Here is a 13,429-nt window from a genome sequence, read left to right on the forward strand (position 1 = left end):
AAAATATTAATATAATATTATATTACATAAAATGAGAGTGCATATAAATTATATGAGGTAATATTGCGACGTAAATATTAATAAAAATTAATTTAAGTAATAAGTAATTTATTATTGTTTAAATAAAATTTTGTGTTTAAATTTTTATATATGTATAAAATTTTTAATAATAAATTTATTCATTATATTTATATGTGCAGGATGTGTGCAATCAAGATCAATCCGGAAAATGAAAAGAAAATTGACGGGAAGTTGACGGTGACGTGCTTTGTTCTCATAATGACATGTATACGGTGTTTTGCATGTGCCCTTACAAAACTAATTTCATACGTTAAATGTGATATTTTAGAATGTTTTTGATACGTCAACGTGTTACCATTCAAAGCTAATATATGCGTTTCTTTTTTTTGTTTGCTACTTCAATTGCGTAACAATTTACGTTTTCGTATCTGTCACCGTTTTGTCGTCAACAAAGTTCTAATTCCACTTAACTTAGTAATTAGAGAGTTTATCTACTAAATTAAAAAAAATAAAAATTATATTTTTAATAAAATTTTTAAAAAATTATAATCAATAATTAATATACTAAGTAATTTTGAAATTATCAAATATGTTAATATTTATCGTGACGGACTAACTAGCAACAAAAATTTAACTTACACACGTGAGTAATTTCATAACTTTCCCATTCTAAAATAAAATCTCCATAAAGTTACGATCCATTTAACACTTTTTAGGTATTGGCTAAAGGAGTGAAATTGAGATACCACAAATTCAGCTTCGTCCCATTTTTCTGTAATTCGCATGAATTTGAATTTAGGATTTATTTAAAATTTTCTTTTGAAAAATATGATCGATTGATTAACTAAAATCACTGTCGGCTTTTTCTGCACATATTGTAATTTGCAATTGAATATATTCATGCGTTTCTTTTAATCTTGGTTAAAATCAATAATAATTTAATAAAATTACGAAAACGTTAATGGTTTTGTTAACTATTCATTATTTACATTATTTATATTATTAATATTAATCATTAAATATAAAAAGTTTGATATAATTAAATTCTATAAAACTACTTTAAACGTATTAGCATCTTATTACAGTAAGAAGAATGATAAGTAAATTTAAGACCTCTGTATAAATTATGAAAGTCATTCAGTATTGACAATTATTTTAAATTTTAGTTGTTTTCTCACAGTTTTAATTAATTCATACTTAAAGTGATTTTATAAATTAATGAGAAATTCGCTTGAAAATTTTTAAATATATCTAAACATTGTTAAGATTAAGTTTAAACCTTATTAAAAATTTTAAAATACAATTTTAAATAATAAAAAGCACATTAAAATGACATAAGAAAAGGTAAAGTAATGATAATCGACTTAAATATTTGTTTTAATTATAACAAAATAATGAAAAAATTATTTTATAATATTTAAAATTTATAAAAAAAAAGAAATTAAATAAAAATATATTTAATTATTATAAAAGTAAAATATATTATCTATGATTTAGAGAAACTGACAATTTTTGAATCAAACCATGTCTAATGCAACTCCTAACAAAAACTTTTGTTGGATACCCCCCACCAAAGAATTAAAGCATTAATGAGCTACCAAAAATAACTTAAATTGTAGAGCTTATTTAACTTAAAATATTTTTTTTGCATTTTTTAAAATAAAATATATATTTTAACAAAATTATACCAACAAGAAGTCTTCTCTTTCTAATAGCTTTCCGATGGGATGTTTCGGACAAACATTAAAAAGAGTTGTATTAGATTATAAAATAATGGTATAGAATGTTTAGGATCAAAACTTCTAAATTAACAGCTTTGTAGTTAAAAATTAATGGATTTTTATCGTTTCAAATCAATATCAGATTCTAAGAATCAAAACTTCTTCATAAATGTGTAGAGAAGTTAGTCTCAAAATAAATGCTTAGACTGACATTAAAAATAAAACTCCAATGCTTATAATCAACAATTGGGACCATACTTCCTCAATTCGAAAAATGTATCTCAAAATATGCTTAATAGTTTCAATAGTATGGAAAAAAATATTAGAATAAGTTATACTCTTTTTATGTCTTTTCTTATTTGTTGAAAGTTTGTCATGAGCTTCCTTTTAAAGGAATGATTATTCATATTTTGTATTTATATTTATGGTTTTATTGCATCTTCTAAAATACATTTTTTTATTTATTTATTTTATTTATCATGTTTTTACATTTCTTGTATTAAATTGGAGTTTTTATGAATACTTGTTATCTTTACTTTATATTTTATATTTTTTTCTATTCTGACATTTGTCCACTATTTCGGCCATAACTTTTTTTGTAGATCTCCTTTTTGACTGATTCTTTTTGCAATGAATTCCTGACTTTTTGAACTTCAATTTGGACATATGAATCGTGCTGTTTGAAGTTCAGAGCTATTTTTTTAATTAATTTTTGAAGTTTAGACTTAAAACCTACCTTTTATATTTAGGATTTTTATTAATTACTTGCAACAGCCTTGACCCATTTATTTCTGTCTCATTTAAGACCAGTATATATAGAGGTCAATAGGTTGACTTTGCGACTCTCTCTTTTTTTTTTCATAATTCCATTTTCTGTAATACTTTTTCCCGTTTTTGAAAAGAAATCTTTTTCATTACCGTTACTTGCCTCCTTTCCGGATTCTGCACAATTTAATTTCCAATTTTGCTATGATTCTCAATTATTTTTCTCTCGCGAATCATCTCGTCTCAAGCGTGGATTGTAAAATCGATTGATCGCTCCAACTTTATCTTTTCACTTTCTCACAATTCTTGATTAAGATTGGTGCGTGCATAATTCGATTGAATTTGGTTTTTATTCTTGAGTGTAATACTGATTGATTGATTTCTTTTGCATTTGAGATTTAGGCAAATTTGGTATAGTAATCCTAATTCGTGTCTGTGATTCGTGGTTTTAATTGCATTCGTTCGTTTTAATCTGCATTTATTTTACTCTCAATTTGTTTTTGTTTTCATTTTCAATTTGTTTTTTTGGGTTTTGCTTTCAATTTGTTTTTTATTTATTTTTTTTGTTTTTCATTTTTGTTTTCCAATTCGTTTTTCATTTTCCATTTGTTTCATTTTCAATTTATTTATTGTTTTCAATCCATTTTTGTTTTTAATCCGCATTTTCATTTTCCTCGGTGTTTTTGTTTTTATTTGATTTGCATTCGTGTTGATTGCATTTGTTAATTGCTTTCGTATTTTTTAATTCGCTTTTTAAGTTTAACTCATTTTCTGGATTTAATTCGCTTTCCATTTAATTTGTTTTACTGTATTTTTTTTGGGTTTAATTCAATTCTCTGTTGCCAATTCACATTTATGTTAAATTTTTAAAAACTACAAAACTCTCAATCTAACCACTGCTGCATGTTTAAAATTGAAAATAGAATGAATTTATGTCCTTGTAAAATGACCTAGTTTTATTCTCTATATTACAAAATTATTTGAAAAATCTAATTTTGTTTGAAACCAGTACGACGTGATTATCAAGGAACATTCTAAATTTTTGAGGTCCATCCCATTTCTAAGCCAACCTGAATGGAATTTGATTCAATAAAATTAGATAATGGCGTTGATTGATTAGCCTTTTAAGTTAGTTTAGGAGAGAATTGACTATTAATTTATAGATAAAGCCAAGCTAGCATAATCTAATCCAACATTTGATCTAGGAAAAATAATGTTCGTAATTATAAATTATACAATGAACTTGAGTAGGAAAATAAACGATAAACTTATTCCAATTTCAATTTCCTTGGGATAAGAAGAGGGAAACATGAGATGCAATTCATTTTCAAAAATTTGAGTTATGACATACTTATTCAATTTGTTTAGGTCTAATGTAACATCGTAATTTTGTATGTTAATTTATATAGTAATTTATAATGAAAAGAGGAAAATAAAATTAATCTTCTTATAAAAAATAGATTAATGAATTAATGAAAAATCAAAATATCAAAGTTACATTTAATTTTTTTTTTGTAGAAATAGTTTCAAAATTTTAGATTTATAAATAGAGTGAAATAAAAATTTTACTTCTTAATAATCTACTAAACTCGTGTTACATATCTATAAGTTTAAAATATAAATAATATTATCTTCCAGTAGAGTAAATTTTTATCAAAAATTGAAGGTAAACAATAATTCAAATAGTTGATTACCTATGTTATATATTACAAACACTTCAAATAATATTTACAACAAAATTTATCGAATATTATAAATTTTGAATTTGACATTTAAATAATCATACAACCTAATCAACTTAAAATAGAAATATAAAAATATTATAATCCCTTTAAATCTTAACAGAGCAGTCCTTCTTATCACTTTGCCGAAGATATGATCCTACAATAGACCAACCTTTATTTAATTCCATCAATTAGCATTACCTGGAAACCTATTTTAGTACTAATACAGTGCATAACATTAGTTCTAATGTTTCATTAACAAAATCATAGCAACATCAGTCGTATTATTCATATTTTAAATCACACTATATACACTAAGATAATACAAATTCATAGATCATTATAACAAATATTACAGCAGATCAATTAGATCATTAATCATGTTATCAGTATTTTCAAATATACACCAAGTTCATATTATATCATGCATTTTCACCGAGTAGTTTGTCATAATATGTGCATTATAACCATATTAATTAATGTATTATAATACATGCATTATAATACACTTATTAGTGTATTACAATACCTGTATTATAATCACATCAATCAATCCGTTATGACTCATCTATTAAAAACACACTCTTATAATTTCATAGTCATTGCCTCTGGGATCCCTTAAGGTCTTCCATAAGTATAGATAGCTGCAGCAACATGGATACAACGTGTGCTAACTCAGTCCCCTTTTAACAAAGGTATAGTCAGGAGTCTCGTCAAGAAATGAACGTGTGACCTATAAATGTTTTTACTTTCACCAACCTCATTTTTTCAAGATTTTCCAAATCTTCTTTGAACTTTATACTCTTAGTGTATCTCTATAACAATTTATACAGTGTCTTAGCATTTCTCATGACACTTACTTTCTCAGCATTTCACATAACATTCAATTTCTCGGCATTTTTTATTGCATTTTATTTCTCATGTATACCATTTACATCAGCCTTCTATTCATCAAATTTTTTACTAATGAAACATTTTATCATAAATTCACCATATATCAATTATCAAGCAAAAATCCAGAGTCTTTGCCATATGTCATTCTAACACAAATGAAACATCCACATCACATATACAGAAGGAGACATTTTAATCATTCTAGATCAATCAATCATGCATCATTTGTAACACCCTCATTTTTGCTGCATTTATATAAGAAAATAGGAGTTTAATGTAAAGCCTTTCGCTCAAGGGAGCTATGTCTTACTAAAGCAAGACAAAGTTTTCTAAAAGAAGGCATTTTGAAGTACTCTCGTTCAAGTGAGATAGGATAAAGTTACCCTAACTGTTCTCTCACGCAGAGAAAAAAGATACCACAGGTCTCACACTCATTTCCTAACATAAATCCTAACCACACTTTTGCTAAAAAGGGCCAGGTTAGCACACATTGTATCCCTGTGCAGCGGCTAACCATCAACTATATATACTATGAAGTCCTTCCAGGGGCAATGATTATGAAATTATGATGGATGTGAAATAGTATAATAATTATGTGATTATAATATATGTATTGTAACATATCAATTGATGTTGTTACGATATATGCGTTATAATACATCGACGAGTGCTATTATGACACATATATTGTGACATATTGATTGATGTGATATAATATATGTATTATGACATATAGATAAGTGTAAAAATGTATGTTATATATATGGATAAATGCTTTCTATACTTGATCCTATATTGTAATTCATGAATGATAATTGAGATTTTTAAGCTATTCATTGAGAGAATTCACTATTATTAAGTTCATTTTATTCATATTTTAGGAAAAAGGATCAAGAAGTGAAAACTTAAAAGATGTTGGGAATTGAAGCAAGAAAAGAACTAGAGATATACACGGGCAGAGAATACTCACCCTTATTAATTATTTTCAGAAAATATATTTGAAGAAATTAAAAAAGATTACCCGATCTAGAATCATACTCTCGGTAGGATTGTAAGGAAGGATTGCTTTATTAGTGTCTAGAGTATTTTGAAGACATGTAATATTTTATTTAACTTCTTTTCAAATTGACAAAGTTATGTAAGCGTTCTAAATATCGATTTTTGAATTTATAATACTTTGATAAGTTTAGTTGTAAATATTAATTTAAAAGTGTACTTGTAATATTGATAGTCAGCCATTTTAATTGTAGTTTATATTCATTTCAAATTGCCAAAAGGCAATATTATTTATGTTTCAAATTTAAATGTATGTATCGTGGACTGAGTGAATTGCTAAAAAAAAAAAGTTCTAATTTTCATTCTCTTTAGAAATTTAAATTTTAGAAATGTTTCCTTTGAAAATCTTCAAGTTTTCATAAAATTGAATAATAGAAAATGAAAGTTTGACCTTTCTTTAATTCTTTTAACCATAAAAATAAAAGTGTTACTTTATTTGTTTTTCTTTGATATAATTCATGTCACAATTGCAATATAAATTAAGGACGTTACATCATCCACTTTATATACAGTTAAAGATTTTATTCAAGCACATATTGATGAAATAATGAAGCACCTAATCAAACAGCTCAATACAATGTGTCGAAGGTCGAATACATTCAGACTCAGACTAATCATGCTATTGAGAAATATATTGCCGAAGTTCACACTCTCTCAATTTTAATAAAATCACCTATCCAAAGTATCAAATAGCAATTTTTTAACTATACCTGAATAATTTTCAATAATAGAATCATAATACTTCTTAAAATGATTTTGTTCTGAGCCTTAATTATAGAATTGTATGTAGATAGTTCTAAAACAATCATGAGTTTTTCATATCTAAAATCTCCTTTCATAACACTGAGATTTTAAGAAACCTTAGGATTTTATAGTTGTAATAGGAAAAAGTTAGTATTTTTCATCCGAAATACATAACTAGAAGTTAGGGTTTAGGATTTACTCCCCTTACATGGAAACAAATCTCTACGATCAAATTCTTCTTAAGATCTAAAAGAGAGATACAACACTTCTTATGGAAGATTTTGCTTAAAAGATGAAGATCTTCCTAAGTATTACAAAGTAAACACCTTTTGAGAAAGTGAACATTGAAGAAAAGGCATAAAGTTGGAGATCTAAGCTCCGAGAAATTTACTTGGATCCGAATGAAATAAATGTTTGAGCTTGGATCTGGAAGAGGTTCAGGGATTAAGAGAGTTTTCTCTAGGAAGAGAAAGGAAGAGAACAGAGAGAAATGAGAGAGGGGACTGTTTTATTCTAGATGAAAATTTATAAGTCAAAAGTTCCTTAAATACCCCTCAAATTCATGCATTCTTGCTTGAGCGAGCTTACTCTCACTTGAGTGAGATATCCTCTTGCCTAAGCGAAAACACCAGACAGTGATTTGTGTAACGCCCCAAATTTTGTAATATTAATTATTGTTATTTATATAAATCTGAATGCGTGTATATGTGAGTATAAGTGTAAATGGATGTTGAAAATTTGCATTAAATGCATACTGATGGTGTTTTGTGTGTAATGAGTATGATATGTGTATGTATATATGTATGTTGTGGATGTGTGTATATATATGTGTATGCATGACTGGATAGGGCTGAAAATGGGCTAAGTGCCTAAGTGCAGGGTGTAATACTGGGCTGTCCTCACTGCAGCGAGAGGGCCTTGGGAGGAAGGACTGAAACTGTTGTCTTCTTGTTGTAGCGAGAGACGTCTCGCTATAGCAACAAAGCGACAGTTTGGGGCGCATTTCTGGGTGCAGTCTCGCTGTAGCGAGATTCTGCAGAAACTAGAGTACAGTTTCCTCTGAGTTTTTCGCTTTAGCGAGAGGGCGTGTCGCTGCAGTGATGGGACTGCTATAGAACTTAGGATATCATTTTGAAAATTGTTGTATTTGAATAAGTCCTGTAGCAACTGTTTGATGTAATTTGTAACCCCCTTTCTTTATTTGAAATGTTTGATGAAACTTGGATTAAAAATGGAAATTTAGTATTTCAAAAATTTGTGAAATCCCTTATTTATTGAAATTAAATCTAAGGTGTTACAATTTGCTAGACTTTTTCTAATATTCTTGCCTGAGCAAGGGTCGTTCTCGCCTGTGTAACACCTTATGTTTAATTTCAATAAATCATAATTTCACAAATTTAGAATAAAATAAATTTCATTTCAAATAAGGTTCTCAACCCTTGGTTTCATCAAATATTTTAAAATAAGGAAAGGGGTTACAATCTCTATCAAGTCACTATTACGGGACCCATTCAAATACATTAGTTTCAGATTAAAATCCTAGTCCCATAGCAGTTCCATCTGCCCCTTTCACTGAGTCCAGTGCTGATCGTCTTGATTACCTGAAAAATGAATGTAAGGGTGAGTACTCTACACTACCCAAAACACACAATAAACGTAGAGTCTCACCTCAAGAACATTTCCAATACATTAACCAAGCACAGACACAAGCAGTATTTCACATCCATAAGTATAATTGATAAACCCAATGCATATGCACACCAGCCACATTCACTGCAGCACTGTGATCACATATTTACACTATGAATAGTCGCCAGTTATCCCCGCCTCATGGATACCATGTGGGCAGTCACATGTCGCTCAGCAAAGGTAATGGTCAGAGGTCTAGTGATGAACGGAATATTTTCTCATTTGCAAAAAGATTTGTCGTCAACCTTCATCAAAATATGCAGAAAAATTTATGTAGTCTAGGATGCAAGCCTAGGTCGTCTCCCATGAATCATTGGACGAGTGACCAAATATCAAACATGTAGTATGCAATGTATTTAGAAAGCAAGTAAAAAAGGGGGTTTTGTGATTTCAAGTTCAATCAACTTAAGCAGAAAATTAAATTGCAAAGTTCAATCGATAAAATGTAGTAACCCCTAGTTCATTCATATAAACTCTATCCCTATTCCTCTCAAGATTTAATACTTTTCCTCTCCTCCCGGAATTAGGTTGATTTAACAAGCGAAAATCAACCTTATGTTTTCATATGAATTAAGCAATCCAATGAACTCCAATCTCTCATTCCTTGATTATGCAATCTTGGAATTAAACAAGAATTAAGCAATTCAAATTTAGAATTTCCTTAAAATGAATTAGGGTTCATTACGCAATGCTCCCCTCATTCAACCATTAATTCAATTCAAGAGTTTGGGAGGAAGAAATTCATGGAAGAAAAAGATTTGCATTGCATTAACATTAAAAAAAGCCAAGAATTCAAGAATCCATATGAACTCACTAGAGATTACAAAAAAATTAACCCTCCATGAGGATGGGTCTCAAAATTACAAAATGAAAGTAAAGAGAAATCAATAACATCAATACAAAAATCAAAGAGAAGTAAGGAGAAAATGTTAATCAAACCCTAGGTTGGACCTTTGGCTGTCACCCAAGGCCACCCTAGGCTCTCCAAGAGTATCCTAAAATTTGTGGTATATCTGAGAGAAAAAGTTCTGCAAAAGTCCCCCTACCCTAAATGGTAAAAATCCATATATAGAAAAGTTGACGCCTTCAGAGTAGTTACTCTCGTTCACGACAGTGAACACTCTCAATCATAGTAATTACTATCGTTTACAATAGTAAACACGTGCGAGCATAGTGATTACTATCGTTCACAAGAGTAAACACACGCAGGGTCTTGAACTCTAGGGCTCTCTTGAGTGTTTACTATCGTTTCTGAGAGTAAACACACGCAGGTCTGGGTGCTTCCTTTGGTTCTGGAGTAATCACTATTGCTTCTGAAAGTGGTTACTCTGGCCTGCCCTCTAGATCTAGCTTGCTGTAGTATCCACTTTCACTTCTGAAAGTGATCACTTTCAACTCAAAATTTCTCAAAGGCTAAAAATCTATGGAAAAAGTCTAGAAATTCCTGCACAATTATTCAAATGATCAAAATTACAAACTATATCTATGTAAATTAATGTAAATTAACCAAAAATTAAGAAACCTATGATAGTTGGCCAAAATGATAGTTGGTTGCGACACTCTCGCTACAGCGAGATATTCCCTCCTCGCTGCAGCGACATGCTCTCTCGCTACAACAAAAAAATCAGAGAAAACTGCACTCTGATTTTTGCAGAATCTCGCTACAGTGAGGCCCTCTCGCTACAGCGAGACTGCACCCCAAATTGTTGCTCTGTCATTACAGCGAGACGTCTCTTGCTACAACGAGAAGGCGACAGTTCTGGTCCAGTATCTTGCCCTGCATTTAGGCACTTATCCCATTTTTAGCCTATCCAGTCATACATACACATATATACACACATATATATTCACAACATATATCTAAAAATACACACATGAATATACGTTTAGATTTATATAATTATCAATAAATAATATTACCGAAATTCAGGGTGTTACAGCCTGAGCGAGGAGGGGTCAAGAGAATTGGTCATTTTTCCTACGAGTCCTGCTTAAGCGAGCCTATCTTGCCTGAGCGAAATAATAATTGGGGCAACTCTATCCTATCTAGCATGGGGAAGACTCATTCTCGCTTGAGTGAGAATGCTTTAGAATCACTTGGTCCAGAATGCTCAGTCTCGCTTGAGCGAGAGTGCTTTAGAATGCTTGGCTCAGAAAATCATATCTCGCCTGAGTGAGACATATCTCGCTTGAGCAAGAAATCTTGCACAAAAATTCTTATTTTCCAAGACAAGGGTAATAAAATTGAGGATGTTACACCTGGAACCTAATTATCCAACTTGAATATGCTTTTGAAAGCATCCTATATAGTTCAGACCACACCCTAAAGTATCAAGTCCCAAGCAAAAATGATACATGTGCTAAAAAGACACTTGTATTTCACTAATAAGGCGTTAATTTAGAGGTTTTCTTAATGGTTGATTTTTCTTACAAATTTCATTATATATGCCACATTTTGTTTCTACAAAATTTTAAAGCTAAGAACATTTTCCTCCTTAGAAATATAGAGTTAGTAGTAAGCCCAAACTCCCCCTTTCCCTCCCCAATTTGACAAGTTTAGATAAAGAGAGAAATATAGTACAGAAAACAAGGATAAAAGTTATTTTTTCAGTTAGACAATTGGATTTGGATTGGCAAAGATCAAGCTCTTGAATTCTTAAGAATATTCATTATTATATGTGAGTGGGTAATTCAATTTCACTTGAGAATATTCAATAAACAAATTTTTTTTTACCCTATTTGTTCTTTAAGAATTGAATTAGTGTCTTACAAGTATTAAAACTCTCGAACCTACAAGAGAATAAATAGTAAAATAAAAAAGAAGAAAATGAATTTTTTTAGTTAGGCACTTGGATTTGGGTTGGGAGAGAACACATTCTCAAATTCTTGAGAATATTCATTGTATATTTGAGCGGGTAATTCAATCTCACTTGAGAATATTCAATAAAGAATTCTTTTTTTTTACTTATTTGTTCTTTAAAAATTGAATTAGTTTCTTATAACTAGTATTAAATCTTTCAAACCTGGGAAAGAATAAATAGTAAAAAAAATTAGGAGAAAATAATTTTTTTTTTCAATTAGACACTTGGATTTAGGTTGAAAGAGACCAAGCTCTCGAATTTTGAAGAATATTCATTGTATATGTGAGTGAATAATTCAATTTCACTTTAGAATATTCAATAAAGAAAAGTCTTTTTACTTTATTTGTTCTTCAAGAATTGAATTAGTTTCTTATAATGTGTATTAAACCTCTCAAACTTGGGGAAGAAAAAATAGTAAAAAAACGAAGGAGAAAATGAAAAATTTCAATTAGACACTTGGATTTGAGTTGGGAAATACCAAGCTCTCGAATTCCTAAGAATATTCATTGTATATGTTAGTAGGTAATTCAGTCTTATTTGAGAATATTTAATAAAAAAAAGTCTTTTTACTCTATTTATTCTTCAAGAATTGAATTAGTTTCTTACAACCGGTATTAAACCTCTCAAACTTAGGAGGAAATTCGTAGTACATATAAGAATGAAGGTCAAATTAGAAAGTGTGGAGAGAGGGTATGAAAACTTTTAGAAGATGCTTAAGGAGGATAGGATTTGACGAAGCGATAGTACATATAAGTTCACTTTTTGACTAGAAGCTTGGTAGAAATTATGCATAACTTTGTTAATAATTTGATCTTGGTAGGTGCTTGCTTCATCCATCAAAATTATATCATTTGTAAAGAAAATGTGGAACAACTTTCTTGATCCATCTTTAATAATTCTTATAGGATATCGATCACTTGAAACGATATAGTTTTAATACAGTAAGCAAGTCTTTCAATGCAAAAAAATAAATATATAAAAAAATAAATGATCCTTTTTCTAATTCTCCTTTAAGAAAAAAAAATATGTAGAAAGTTATCCATTAATCGTTTTATAGAGGAAGAAGAGATATATTAATAAAACAAGTGTATATATATATATATATATATATATATATATATATATATATTAATTTAACTTGATTAACAAATATTAATAAAACAAGTGTATATATATATATATATATATATATATATATATATATATAATTTAACTTGATTAACATGTAGTCTTTCCTACCTTTTAAATCTTTAATGGAATGAAACATCTCTTGTAAAATAATAATATTACCAATGCTTTGTAGGATCAAATTTACGTTAAGTTTAATAAATCAAATAAAAAAGTGAATCTTTAACTAATACTTTGATTATGATTTTATAGGTAATATTGCAAAAAGAAATAAATTTAACTTAGTTATCATACTCAATTTTTTAAACTATGGAAATAAAGGTAATGATTGTCACATTAGCATCATTTTGATTAGATTGAACAAAATATTTTGAACAAATTTAACAAAGATTGAATTAAGATAATCCTATTAAAAATTGTGCAAAAAGTGCATGGATAATGTCTTGACACGATAATTTAAAATTTGCTATATTAATAAAGGAAGCTTTAATTTTTCTACTAATAACTCATTTTTTTTCCTTTTGATTTTGTTACAAGGAGTGTTTTTCACTGGGGATAGAAGAATAAAAAATAATATATAATTTTTATAAATTATTTTCAGCTTATTTAATAAACTTTTTAAAATAATTTATAAAATAAATTAAATTCACCTTATTCTGTTAAATTTTTTATTCAATTTATTATATAAATTACTATTTTAAAAAAATTATTAAATGAATATTTTTATACAAGCAATTAATCAAACATACCCAAACTTTGAACATTTTATTATCGCTTCAATTTTCTCTTGAGGTGTTCACGCCAATCATTTCATTTCACTAAATAA

This window comes from Abrus precatorius, unplaced genomic scaffold (genome assembly GCF_003935025.1).
Source record: "Abrus precatorius isolate BTA unplaced genomic scaffold, Abrus_2018 Scaffold2, whole genome shotgun sequence".
NCBI lineage: Eukaryota > Viridiplantae > Streptophyta > Magnoliopsida > Fabales > Fabaceae > Abrus > Abrus precatorius.